The sequence below is a fragment of the Anastrepha obliqua genome, chromosome 2 (assembly GCF_027943255.1).
Source record: "Anastrepha obliqua isolate idAnaObli1 chromosome 2, idAnaObli1_1.0, whole genome shotgun sequence".
NCBI classification, from domain to species: Eukaryota; Metazoa; Arthropoda; class Insecta; order Diptera; family Tephritidae; genus Anastrepha; species Anastrepha obliqua.
Genome location: NC_072893.1, coordinates 8,249,947 through 8,265,263, shown reverse-complemented (window position 1 = coordinate 8,265,263; position 15,317 = coordinate 8,249,947).

Below are 15,317 nucleotides of genomic sequence, written 5' to 3'. Positions count from 1 at the left end.
GCATCACCATCCAGATCAGACGTGTACATTTCCTCAAGTGACGGAAGTGATTTTACGCCAAATCCTAACCGAATGCGCAACATGTGGGTACTGTCTGATTCTATTACTGACTTAAATTTATTTTTCGATTCTGACGTTTCTTAAATAAAGATATAATTTTCAAAAATACAATATTTTGTTTATGCGACTTTATTTAATTATTTCAGAATCATGCGGTCTATGGAACGTATCTATAGTTATAATATGGGACTAGTGCCCTTTTTTATGCGATTTTATTACATTATTTCAGATTTATGCGGTTTTAGCACTTTTGAAACGTATCTATAGTTTTACTATAGAACTGGTAGCTTTTTTTATGCTGTTTCTTGCGGAACGTTTATACCGCATAAAAACAGAATCTACTGTAACTCAATTTGAACCATGGAAAGATCCACAATCGAGCAACGCGTTAAAGTTATTCAGGCTTATTATGAAAACGGGCGTCAAAATGCATATCGCGCACTTCGTGATTTTTTTGGTCAATTTAATAGTCCAAATGTGCGAACAATTTGAAAAATTGTGCAAAAGTTGGAGCAAACCGGGTCTGTAGGAGATGTGAAAACACCAGTGCATGCTCGTACAGCTCGTACTGCAGAAAATATTGCTGCTGTTCGCGATAGTGTGGTTGAAGACCCGTCCACCTCAACTCGTCGTCGTGCCCAACAATTGCACCTCTCACGCCCGTCGTTGATGAACATTATGCATAAAGACTTGCATTTACACGCTTACGAGGTGCAATTGACTCAAAAACTAAAGCCTCTTGACCATTTCAAGCGTCGTCAATGGTAAGAATGATGGCAGGAAATGGCAACAGTGAATGACCAATTTTCGAAGAAAATCATCTTCAGTGATGAGGCGACATCATTGTGCCGTCCAAAATGAGGCCGGTGAGGCAGTTACTGTGAATAGTGTTCGCTATCGTGAGATGATAACGAACTTTTTATGGCCCGAATTGAATGATATGGATGTGGACGATATGTGGTTTCAAGAGGACGGCTAACGAAACAATGGCTCTTTTGCGCGAAAAATTTGATGGCCGAATAGTCTCACGTCGCGGCGATGTTAATGGGCCGCCAAGATCATGTGATTTGACATCGTTGGACTTCTGGCCAAGAAGCCAGAGCGTTCAAGACTAGAGCAAGAGGAAGACCGAGAAGACGATGGGCTGGCGAACTAGAGGAATACATCAATAAACTTGGGGTAAGAAATTGAAAAACAGTCGCAAGCGATCCACTTGTATGGAGATCCCACGTGCAGCACACCAAAGCTCACAAAGAGCTGTAGTGCCAAAGGATGATAATGATGATGAACTAGACAGCTACAGTATACAAACAAACAAGCAGTGGAGCGCGTAAAGGTCTAAATAAAGATGTCCATCACCCAAAAAAAATTTTTTTTTTTTTGTAAAAAAGTTACTTAAAAACCTAATTGGATGACGATGACAACATCCGATGAAGCGACGCTTGGAGTGTTTGAGAGAAAGATTCTGCGTTAGATTTTTGGACCTTTGCACGTTGGCAACGGCGAATATCGCCGGCGATGGAACGATGAGCTGTATGAGCTTTACGACGACATAGACATAGCGCAGCGAATAAAGATCCAGCGGCTACGTTGGCTGGGTGATGTCGTCCGAATGGATGCAAAAGCTCCGGCTCTGAAAGTGTTGCGCGATGCGGTACCAGCTGGTGGTAGCAGAGAAAGAGGAAGGCCTCCTCTGCGTTGGAAAGATCAGGTGGAGAAGGACTTGGCTTCACTTGGTGTTTCCAATTGGCGCCGGTTAGCACGAGAAAGAAACGACTGGCGCGCTTTGTCAATCTCGGCCAAAGTCGCGTAAGCGGTTATCGCGCCAATTAAGAAGAAGAAGAAGAAATTGAAATTTGAAATTTAAAAAGCCGAGCCTGAAGCACCGGTTATCGCACCTATTAAGAAGAAGAACAATTGGTTGTTTAGTTTTGCGCCACCTTGTAGGTATGTTAATATTAAAAGAAACATATATTTGTATTTTATTTCAAATATTCGCAGTTTGTTTAGTTTGCAAAAGCTTTTTAATACCTGATATGGTAATACAAAATTCGCAATCGCGTTATAATATAGATAGATACAAAATCTGAAATGAAAATTGAGTTTTTTAAACTTAAAAAAACTTTTTTATTTGGGTACTCAATTTTTCATATTTTTTTAAATTTTACCTCAATAATAATCTCTGCTAAATTCCTCTTAATTCATGTACATATTTACCTTAACACTGCATTAATTCATATTATCACGGCTATAAATTTTCAAGTACACAGCCATGGTAGTCCCTTGAGGTTATTTTCGTTAACACAATTCACACTCGCAAACATACATACACACAGACACATAAATATGTGCTTTCACTGTCGCTGGTTCTGGTTTTACTGTTTATTATTATCAGTAATAATTTAATACTTTCGAGTATTTGTTGTTGTGCATGAGGTAGTGAGTCGGCGTATACAAAATAACATTTACACGTGTGTGTATTGGAAATCCACACACACACAGACGTTTACTACTTAACTATCAAAGGCAAGGTCAAGGACACTTATGCATGTAAATCTGCTTGTACACAGCTTAGCATTGCAATGATAAATTCTCTCACGTGCGATGCAGTGAACCGTTGTTATCTCTCTTGTATTTGTATTGCAGATTTGATTGTTGGTTTTATTGAAGTATATTTTTGACATACAATAAATGTCTATAACATTGGCACTGCCGATTATTACGATAATATGAGGAGACGATAAGTATGTGAGGTTTTTTGAACACTGAAACTTTGGCCTTAAATGTGAGATATACAACTGGTAAATATATTTATGAAATCGGAATTTTGCTCACAGATGACGTCAACTACAAAACCTTCAATTTTCAAAATGCATCAAGCACATAATTGATTTCAAGTTTTGCTAATAAAATGTAGTTTACAGCAAAATAATTTGTTCAAAATTACTAACTATTTTCTTGTGGTATTTATTTCCAGTTAACTTCCTTCAAACAACATTCTCCGAACTTTCACAACTTAGTGAACGTAGCTTAACCTTCTTGACAATAAATGGATTGACCGCATGCTTCGCGCCAAACAGTGCTCAAAATATCAACAATGATAATAAAATAATTAAAAAAGAAAAGAATTGTCACACCAGGCATAGCCTGCGAAAGAAAATGATGGTGGCGCCTAACAAAGAAATGGTGCATTAATCGATTTATTCACTAGGCTTAACTTCACTTTAATCTCAGTTCCAGTCCTTCGTTGTTGGAAATATATGGAATGAGGGCTATATTGCTGAACTGACCAAAAAAACAAACATGCTTTGTTGGTGAAACAGTCATAAATTGAAAAAATTTATCAACTTAAAAAATGTTCAACGTAAAAAAACTTAAAAACAATCGAAAGCAACTTCATACGCAATTTTTAGAATCTAAGAATCCAATCAAAATCCTTAAAAACTATCAGGAATGTTTGAAAAATGCAACTGTTTAAATAATTTTTTGGACAGGAGCTATATTCCTAGGATTGAAAAGAATTTTAAATCAGATCCTAAGGCCTTTTGGCGACTTGTTTTATTTAAAAAGACTAGCTCTAGAGCCCTTCCTGCCGTTCGTATTAAAGACAAATCTGCTGCTACACCTATGGATGTAACCAACTTGATTGCCGATTTTTCATTTCACTCGTGACGATACCGATTCGTAATTAAGGGGTTAGGGGTAGTAAGAATTTTCAAAAAATTTATTTTTTTTTGCATTTTCTTAAAGTAAAATATTTTAGAAATATTGTGTGAAAATTTGAAGTGAATCCGCCAAATACTTTTCGAGTTATTCAACAATTAACAAAGGGTGCTCGTGCGCTCTGCAGCTCGGTAGTAAAAATTTAAATGCATTTTTCTTAAAACTATGTTTTTTGAACTGGTGATTACTGTAACTAAAAAACCGCTTGCTAGATTTGAATAAAATTTATACTGCTTTTGAAAAACATGAAAAACTCGTGCCTGATTAGTGGATTTTTTTGCAAAAATAACAATTTTTTTTGGCAGTCAATTCTCGGTTTTTTTTTTGAAAATCTGAAAAATTTTTCCTTAGGGCGCCATATTGTTATTTTTGAAAAAAAACAGCTTAAATCAGGCACAAGTTTAACTATTAATGAAATTAATTTCTCTAGTTCGATAGATTTTGGATGAATCTCGAAGGACTTGTAATGATCACCGCAAGGGACTTCTGGAGAAACGAACTCACACAAACAGCGATAACTTTTACAATAATTATTTTTTTTTGCAAAAGTCGAGTTGAAAAATGTTGTATTAATGCTATGTTTTTATTTTTGTAAAATAAAGCAGTTGACTATCAAAAAAATGTTTGAAAATCATGCATTTTTCGGGCCTCTGACTACCCTTAACCCCTTAAGAGAATCCGCTGACATCTCGAGTTCTATTCCACTTGAGTTTTCGGTATCAAAGAAGGAGTTTTACGAGTATGAGTAGCTAAACTCCTTTTTTAATTTGTAGCGAGTGGCTTGAGCAGCTGACAGAAATTGTCAATCTTATTTTCCAGCTTTAGTCCAACAACGTTAGCAATGAGTATAAATAATTTGTATTTAAACAAAAAAATGCTGGAAAAAAGTAAAAATTCTCAAAGGTATTACTCGAATTACTCGAAAAAACTCGATATACTCAAGCTCACGTTAGAAAATTTTAAAGTAATGAACACCGAACAAAAGTGCGAGCACTCGTTGCTGATATGCTGGGGCTGTTGAAAAATGCGCAAATAAAATCGAGCGTCTATTATTTAGTATGAGCTCTTATGTAACACTACAAATTAGAGTTCACCGTTCAGAGTACCACTGAATTATCTAAGAAGTTTGCGTTTAGCAGCAACAAATAACTCAGTGGCTTCAGGTAATTCCTTTAAATGCTTCTGTTCTACAAATTCTATCCGTAAAATTCTGGTTTTTATTAAAAAAGAATCGTTTAATTGGTATAGGAGGGAAGGCTTATAAATATGTATCACTACCAATGTTTTTTTTTTAAATAACAAAAACAAATTTTTTTCGAGAAAGATTTAATTTTATTTTCTCGTCCGCAAAACTACACCCAGTTTCAAGTGTGTTCAAACTTTTTATGAAAAACTCTTATCCTACTTTTACATTTTTTCTTGAAAATAAGTTTATAAGAGCGGTTTCAGACCTCCATCATAGACCAGATCGTTATAATACGCCAAACCCTAGAGAAGACCCACAAAAAATAACTCAACTCACACTATCTCTTCGTTGATTTTAAAACCGTCTTTGATAGTATGGATAGAAATCACGTTTATGCCGCTATGCCTGAGTTTGGTATCTCCGAAAAAATAATGTCTCGGGCGTTGTTCTTGTTGGCCAGCATCTCAACCTCTTCGCATTCACGTATTTTGGCCTCTCGTTTCTTCTTTCGGATAATACGTGTCTCTTCCTTTTTAAGCTCTCTGTAGCGATCACACATGGCTCGCGTTGCGCCCGATCGCAGCGTGGCTCTATAGGCGGCATCCTTTCTCCCTGCGGCAGCATGACATTCCTCGTTGTACCAACTGTTTTTTCGGGCTCGCTGGAATCCGATTTCTTCTTCGGCGGCGGTACGTAGAGAACGAGAAATGTTGCTCCATTGTTCGTGCATGCCGGTTTGTTGGGCAGTATTCTCTGAGAGCAGGAGTGAGAGTCAAGTGGCGAATCTTTTGGTTGTCTGTTGCGATTGCAGCTTTTCGATGTTGAACATTCTTTGCGTAGGTAGATGTACATTTTTTGCTGCACAGAGGCGTGTGCGCAGTTTGGTTGCAGCAAAATAGTGATCCGATTTGATGTTGGGTCCCCGGACTGTACGTACATCTAATACACTAGAAATGTGTCTCCCATCTATCACAACATGATCGATCTGGTTTCGCGTTTTTCGATCAGGAGACAGTCAGGTAGCGTAGTGTATCTTTTTATGCTGGAATTTGGTGCTGCAGACTACCATGTTTCGGGCCCCGGCGAAGTCGATCAGCCTCTGTCCGTTACCGGATGTTTCGTTGTGCAGGCTGAATTTTCCGGCTGTGGAACCAAAAATTCCCTCCTTGCCCACCCTGGCGTTGAAGTCGCCAATTTTTATGCCGCGGCGGGGGCAGCGCTCATAGATACATTCCAAGCGTTCATAGAAGGATTCTTTGGTCGCATCGTCCTTCTCTTCCATCGGGGCGTGGGCGCAAATTAGCGGGATGTTAAAAAAACGGGCTTTGATGCAAATTATTTTTTTAGTGGCGGGTTTCGGGAGCTACCCAGAGGATACTTGGGCTAATCCCAGACTTTGTGAGCTGCTTGAATCATATGCAGAAGAATCGTCCTGGCCACTCCGAAGTGAATGGCGATCAGTTCCCCACTTGCGTAGTGAGAATTTTATACAAAAAATTTTGTGGATGGCGTATTTGAGAAGAAAAAAACGGTATGAATACTTTTGCTTCGTTTTGATATTCAAAGCATAAGGCGCTCCCCTTACTTTATGTGAATGGATATATCCAATTCAACTCCGGCATAATACAAACATAATACAGAAACGTTGGCTTTAAAATGATATTTTTAAATGGTTTGTTTTATTTTGCTCTTAGAGCGCCTGAACTCGTTTACTTTCTCAAATAACGCCTGTAATGTGCGTGGGAAGCCAGCAACATAAAATACTTACCATAATTAAACAAGTGCAACCAGAGAAGGGAATGCAGTTCGAACGTCAGACTCTGCAAAATGATAGCCATTTAAGTGATTTCCTTAAGTTGCATTTAGGGTATTCAGCTGTAAAATCAGACTAGCACCCAAGACATGCAAAAGAAAGAATGTCGACCGGACGGACGAAGTAGAAGTAAATAAATGTAACGCTTCAGCCTAGGCGACTTCACTTCAGTTTATTGTGCTTTTGCTTACAAAAAAAAAAAAATAATAATAAAAAAAATAAAAAATCGAAAATTAAAAAAGCGAAGAATTGCCCTAGAGCAATATTATTTTCTTCATTGGTGTAAAATTGTATATTAAATGCAAATTTCCTCAAAGCTTCTTTTCGCCTACAAATGGCAGGACATTAAAAAGATTGAAATTTTTCTGTTGCGTAAAATATTTCAAATTTTTCTTTGCCTCCCTAACCTACCTTTGCCGCGCAAAAGCCTATAATTTGTCGCGCACAGGCCATCTAAATATCAGCAGCAGGTTGCTTACGCTCCATGACGACGTCAGCACCATTAGGCTTAGCAAATGAGCGCATCATCCACGTCGGCCATTGCGTCAATGCTAACAACGTCAGCCTCTGCGCTTACATCACTGTCAGCTCCATTTGAGCATTTCGCTTTGCTTGCTGAAAAAGAAATGCCATTGCGCCATTGCGCCATTGCTACCGAGTCACGACAGCATCTGCAAATATTTTTGCTTTCACTTTACTGCGTTTAAGCACTTTCTCCCAGCCACTCCCAGCCTCTCATATCCTGTTGACCTACACTTCTGTGTTTGCATTGCCATTGGCAGTATCAATAGCCGTACGCGTGCAGCTTTGCTTTGTCATTGGGCTTGTGCCACCTCACTGCAAGTGTCTTAGATTTCTAAAGAAATCCATATCGCCATTTTCAAGGATTTTGGGTCATTGCTTTCTGCACAATTTTTAAATTATTGACTTGTGTGTAATGTGGTTGGTATTTGCGTCAAGTATTCTTTATTTGTGCTTCTGTTTTAGACACACCATTGCTTTCTCTAATTGGTGTGATTACCCGCACATCAACAGATTATGGATGATTGTGGCATCATTGTAGATTTTACTGCCAAAGCCACTGCCAATTCGGCTTCTTTTCATTCTACTGGGCACTAATTGCCATAGAAATCTAATAAGCAAATGTCATCAAGGCTACTCACTTTATTTATGGCTCATTCTACAGTCACGGGAGTGGCATATATTTAGTCTCGCCATAAATTCCGTGACAAGTTTTACATTAGACTCGACGGATGAAAGCAGCTGCTTCAGTGGCACGCGGTCAACGGCCATGAAAATATTCTTTTCACAGATCCGAAAATGTTCATTGTTGAAGAAGTTTTTAATAACCAAAACAACAAAATTTATGCTGAAACTTCTAAAACGCAAAAAATGTTGTTCCAAGTGTACAGGTACAGCGTGACCACTATCCAGCCTCTGTAACGGTTTGGTGGGGAGTGTCTTGTAAAGGCGTCGCATCTCATGCTTTCTGCAAAAAAGGAGTTAAGAGAAGACCAAAAGTGTACCAGGAGGATGTTTTAGAAGACATGGTGAAGCAGTTGAGCAGTACTCTCTTCCAGATATATCGTTGGATCTTCCCATAAGATTCCAGTACAGTTGCTGTAGGAAAGGCTGCAGAAATGGCACTAGCAAGGACATCAAAGACATCGAGCAACTCCAACATAAATATATACGTTGACAGTCAAGCGCCAATAAAGGTAAAAAACTCATATGAAATTTCATCTAAAAACGTTCTTAGGACCAGGGAAGCCATAGAGAGAGATAAGGGCATTGCAGGAAACGAAATTGTAGATGAGATTGCCATAACGGTGTTTACGCTGCGAACATGAAAATATGGATAGACAGGAGGTGGCCACTTGCAAAACCGCGAAAATCATGTGTACACAGAAGGCAGATAAAAAGAAGAAAGAAAAGCCGAAGTATCGTAGGTACACTTCCAGGCCACAATTTGTTAGCGGCACACGCATACAAGATGGGAATTGCAAACAACGATAGCTGCAGATTTTGCAGTGAATTAGAGGAGAGGGAAACTCTTGAACACCTTCTATGTTCTTGACCTGTATTAGCTAGAACCCGAATGAAATGTTTAGGATGCAATATGAGAGGTTACAATGTCGCCATACAAGACCACAGAATATTACAAGAAGCCTACTACAAGGAAACCATCCTCCATCTGGTACCACTAAAGACAATTAGGTTATGGTGAAATATCAAAAACAAAAAGATTTAAATAAAAAAAACTAAAAGCAAATTACAAAAATGCAATCAGTTTCTTGCAACAAATATTTGGATCACCAAAGTAATTTCAATATTTATTTTAAAAAGGTATTTCAATTTATTCGTTGGGGAATAAGTTCCGTCCCTTTTTATATTTTCTTTTATTTGATAACGACAAAGGGTAATAGATAATTCGATAGACCTCTTTCTGCTCTACAAAACTATGTTAGTTGTGTTTTTGAGTTATTTAATTTTTCATAAGTTTTGAGGCTTAAAAATGGAATACCCAGGAGGCAAAAATCAACATTTTCGATACCTGCTCTTATTTGCTTGTTATCGAGGTCAAAAAGCTGCCGAAGCAGCCCTGAACATTTGCGACGTGTATGGAGAAGGTGTCGAGGCGAGTCTACAGCACGGAAATGGACGGAAGAACGTCTCAAATCACTTTTGAAGCAGTGGTCGCCAAATCAGGCGTTAACTGGCGGAAAAAAGGAATTGCGGTTATAAAACGATTCTCCATCACCTACATTCAATGGGATTTACCGAAAAATTGGGAGGCTGCGCGCCTCATGAGCTCAACGAAAAATACAAAGACAGTCGCCTTCAAATTGCTTCTCAGCTTCTCACGCGTCATGGACTAACACGCGAGCGTAAACAGCGCTTTTTGTACCGAGTCGTCTCGGGAGATGAGAAATGGTGCCTATACATCAATATAAAGCAAAGAAAAAAGTGGGTGGCTATAGGAGATACGTCAAAGCCTAGAGGCAAGCCGTATCTTCATCCAAAGAAGATCATGATATGAGTTTGGTGGGACTGGGACGTCATGGTGCACTGGTAAATGCCCGAAAAGAACGCCACGGTCAATAAGGGGCTGTACATCACCCAGCTACACTGCGTGATTGAGGCTATTCGGCTGAAAAGACCTGATGGATACGGTCAAACTATACCCATTAATGACAATGCCAGGCCCCATGTTGGCCGCAAGTAGTCAAAGCCGCACTCTCAGAGCTCGAATGGGAAGTCCTTCAGCATACGCCGTATTATCCGGACCTTGCATTGACCGATTACCATCAATTCCGCTATAATTGATTTTCTTAATTATATAATTATTGTTTTTTGTTCAAATAAATGTCTCCGGTTAAAACGCTACGAACTTATTCCCCAAACTAATATTAAAATGAAATAAATGAAGGGGCGGTTTTTTATCCCAGGGGGACTACTATGAAAGCAACAAAATAGAGATAATATTTAGATAGAGAGAAGAAGTAGGTGATTTTCGAGAAAAGTGGGAAGTCACAGTGAAAATTTGTGGTGCACGTATTGATGTTGTTCCACAAATGGAGGGCCGACTCCGAACGCCAGATATTTTTTTATGAGGAGCTTTTTCACGGCAGAAATACACTCTACATTTTTGCTGCTCCACCGAGATTCGATCCTACGTTCTCTCTGTGAATTCCGAATGGTAGTCATGCACCAACCCATTCGGCTACGGCGGCCACCTAAGAAAGATTTGGTGGCTCCTAAAACACTCAGGCTAAAAAGTCCATTGTATTTAGAGCTCTGGAAAGATAGTCAGAAGTCCCCCTTGTTGCTTTAAAATAAAATAAAATAAAAAAATAAAATAAAAAAATTCAGATTTTTTCCCGTTTCTGTTTGTTTTTATTTTATTCAAAATATCGCTTTTAGCAATTATATGTCGAACATTTTATCATTTAAATGTCCACCCTGAGCACGGCTTCAGCTAAAATGCGTCAAACAGTCGATTCATGATGACGTGATTGTTGAGAATGTCGAGATATCGACGTTGAAGGTTGTTCAGCAACACTTTCCGCAACAGCAATATTCGCAACAGAATGAGCAGTTTTTGGATTGCCAGTCCTTTTTCTATTCTCGATAGAACCAGTTTCTTGAAACTCATTCAACATCCTTTGAATTGTCGATTCATTCAGATGATTCTTTTCACCAAAAAATCACGAATTTTGGGATATGTTGGTCTTAAAGATCGACCATTTTCATAAAAAGTCACAATAGTCTTAATCGCGTTCTATATTGGAAAATTCTACATCCGTCCTCTTGACAAAGGTCAATGATGAGATCAAAATTCGGTACCTGATTTTATTATTTATTTATTATTATATATTTATTTATATCTAATATATTTCTATTTAAGAACTATTCACTACTATCTCCTAGGCGTCACTTTGGCAGGACCCTTCACTTGTCCATGCATGTATGTGCGAACACATCAATAAGTATTGTTCGAATAATCACAAAAACCGCGTTGTGAGCCGCAATACCATCAGAATGTCATTTGCTCTTTCAATATGCCCACATACATACACACAAATGTAAACGAATTCTTATTTACGCATCTAAATACAAATGAGATCACATAAAATATCTGATGCGCGCAAACTTATTTATAAAAACAAACAATTTTTTGTTTTGTTTCGGAGACTACCACATGAATTACTAATAGGCGTATAAGAATAATACAACGATTTGACCGGGCAATGACCACTTGGAAATACAATAACAGCCGGCTCGCTGGAATTGAATTCAGTTCAGGATGTGGACTGGGCTAGGAGATTCATACGTGGCACCATTTTGAGTTTAGTTGCTGAAAGGTGAAGGTTGAGGTTGCTGAAGAGTTCGGGTGAACTTTAAGAAATTTAGTTTGTTTACTATCTCGTTGAGTTACATTGAAAATGGGAAATTTACGAAATTGGCAAAAAAAAAAACAGTTTATCATTTTATATTGTACACGAATAAATGAAGAAATATTAAATAATTATTTTTCAGAGTGCTTTATATATGTAGAGAGGAAAAATTAAAAAAAAAAAATGGAAAATTAAAAAATATAAAAAAAATGTAGTATCATAAATTCAGTATTTAATATTTTTGTGCTCCTCTCAAAGCACATTGGATCGTCCCATTCTCTTTGATCTCCTCTATTAACTGAAATCGCTTTCCACGAAGTGGTAACTTCAACTTGGGGAACAAAAAGAAGTCGCACCGATTCGAAGATTTTTAGTTTTGTACGGCGGAAAATTACGCGAGAGTTCTACACTGGGCACAGGGTGCCGAAAGCTTGTCTAGCTTTTGCAATCAGATAAACGTTATCTGCCGCAGAGCCGCCGAATTTGTCAAGGATGGAGCCTAAGTAACAAAAACGCTATACATTTTCCAACGACTTATTCTATAATCACTGCTCGTTACATTCGGAGCTTTAGTTTTGTCAACATTTTTCTTAGTTACCTTAAAGAACACAGTGTCCAACACAGTATTGAAAAGTAATGATATAAAATGCGGTCTTGACTCACACCACATGTAACAGCTTTTTTGTCACCAAGTTGATTTTCATAAAGAAATCGGCAATTTGCCTTAGCACACAATGCTTAGGCCAGCGATTTCGTCTTCTTTGGTATTTCTTTGCACGCCAACACTTTCCAAATGGCATCGTGCTCTAATGTGTCGAAGGCCTTTACAAAGTCGATGAATACCATGTTAAGCGATGATCTTTACTCTACCGATTGTTCGACGATGATTCGTAAGCTGTTGACGTGATCTACAAATGATTTGTGTGACCGAAACATGGCTGGCTCTTTCCTCATATTCAGCAATATGACTGCAGCTAAAAGCCTGTTCAGAATATGCGCTATAATTTTGTTGATCATTCTTATAAGTGTAATGCCCTGCCAATTTTTTCGCTCGGTCAAGCCGCCTGTTTTTGGAAAGCTTGAAAATTAGGCCTTCTGCAAGTTCATCTGAGAGTGACTCTGTTTTCCAAACGTGCCTTTATTCTTATTTATTTCTGGTAGCATTTATATATGTATACTTTTATATTATTATATTTTATATTTATTATATATTTTTTTATTATTATCATTATTATCATTACAATATGGAAGTGCCTTTGTTTTTGACTTTATACCTTTATACTACTCGCCGGGTAAAAAATAAAATTGTTTAAGTTTGTTTAAAGTTAATATGACGTCGAATATTTTAAGTAGGGGGACAGCAAAATAATGCCATTTTTTACAGTAAATTAGAATAAATAAATTTGTGTGTTTTTTTTTTAATTTTGTTTTGATATACTCGATTGCCGAAGAAATCTGAGTAGATCTGAGGTGCCAAAGAGCCAAGGTGGTCGCTTCTCAACCCATCAATGCCAAAGACCTAAAGCCTGATTCGAGCGAAGGCTGGGTAGACGCACAGAAAGTGGTCCGCCGTCTCATCCTCCTCTCTACATGCTGGACAGAGTGCACTGTCTGAGATGCGCACCTTTTCCATGTACTTTATAATTTTACCATAAATGTGTTACACGTTTCTCCTTTTAGTTAAAGATTTAATCACCCTCCTTGGCAACAACCCCCGCCATCTAATTGCAAATTTTCAATGTCGGATCGATAAAAATCCTTTTTCATATCAACCAAATTTTGAAAACTTTTATTTGTTAAGAAGAAGAAGAATGCAAATCTCCCTCGCCCCAAACCATTATTTTTTCCAGCATTTTTCATGTTCAAAATAACGCATTTTCTATTGATAATCGCTAGATACTTTTGAATTAATGATTGATTTACTCGAGCTAATAATCTAATTGCTTATAATAAAGGCCTGCATTAACTGTTTCTCCAGGTTCATGTTAAGCACTTCAACATGGACGATTCCACGCACACCCCACCAAACACGCAAAGGCGGCTTTTTCGGATGTAAACTTGGCTTAGCAGTTCTTCGTTCATTCGCAGAGAACCCATGTGGACGCATAGGTTGATCCCACAGATTAACGAGTGGATCTGTCGAAAACACGGAGACGTTGATTTGTTCCTAACGCAGCTATTAATTAGACATGGATGCTTCCAAAAATATCTGCATAGCCTACACTTGGTTGGTAGTCCTTATGGTCCAGAATGCTTGGACGAAGAGAAGACGGTCGAGCATGTGACCTTTTATTGCAGCGGGTTCGTAAAGAAACGCGGTGATCTAGCAAGAACAACTGGTGTGTTTCTGACGCACAATAACCTAGTTCCACAAATGCTTGAGTCGAATGAAAAATGGATGGCGGTACACGTGTTTGCAACACTAATTATCCAGGAACTTCGCAACTTTTATTGGAGGCAAAGGAATGATGCGAGACGAACGCGGCAGTAACAACAACTGTCGCATTGATAAAATGCAGCAAGACGAACAACAGACGAATATAACTGACGATTGAGCTTATTCTTCAGACATAATTACCAAAACGGTATTCTTGTAGGATCAACCGTCGGACTTGAGGTGCTTTTAGTGGCGTTAAAGTCCCACACAGACTAAGGCGTTCGATTGCTTTTACACCTCCTTAAAAACAAAAGAAAAAAAAGATACATGCCTTACAATAGGTTGGCTAAATCTGCATATAATGATTGGGAAACCGGCGACTACAAGGCCACCTGGATGCTATCTCAAACACAGGAATGAGTGTTGGACATCCAGCTCTCGATAGCTAATATTTTTTACATACAATCGACGAATTGTATCTTTTATATCAAGCAAACTGTTGAAAAAGAGGACTTAATCCTATAATAAAGAAGAAGATTATCTATAATTATATTTCCAGTAAATAAATAAATAAAATGTGTACACAAAAATAAGATGGCTTGTACTCAAATAAACTGAATATTACGTGTTTACTGATATGAAAGATAATTTGTATATTGACCCTCAAAACAAGCTCACAGATACTCTAAAAGGCACGCAACACATGCTCGAACATCTACGGTAAATACTGCATACTGTCTTCTCCTACCCATAAATGTTGATTTATTATAGTGTGAGTAAAGAATACATGCCGCAAATATACTCGCACAATGCCACAAATGAGCAATTAAGCCAGCCATTCAGATACGAGCAGCAAAGGCAAATTATGTGCGTGGAAAATACGCAGCAGCCCTTGTTGATTGCAAGCAATGAAAAAAGCAGCAGATGGGCATGTCGCTGGTGGTGACATCATTTCATTACATCCACGTATAAATTTGTCCCACTTGACAGCATAAACAATGCCGCCAAAGCACAATAGTGCGTTAAGATGCAATGCTCGGTAGGCATTTCGTTGGTATTCAGAGTTGTCGCTCTTTGCTGCGTTGACTTTTATTTGACGTTTATGAAGACTGGCGAAAATTAAGGATTTTGTTATCGACATGTAAGTCAAGTGAGTTGATTCTTCACTTGATGGCATCACGTTTCCTCATCAAAGCGTCTAAAAGCTTCGCTATTAGCAAAATTGATGGTATTATTGCCCTATAGGCGACTAAATGCAGA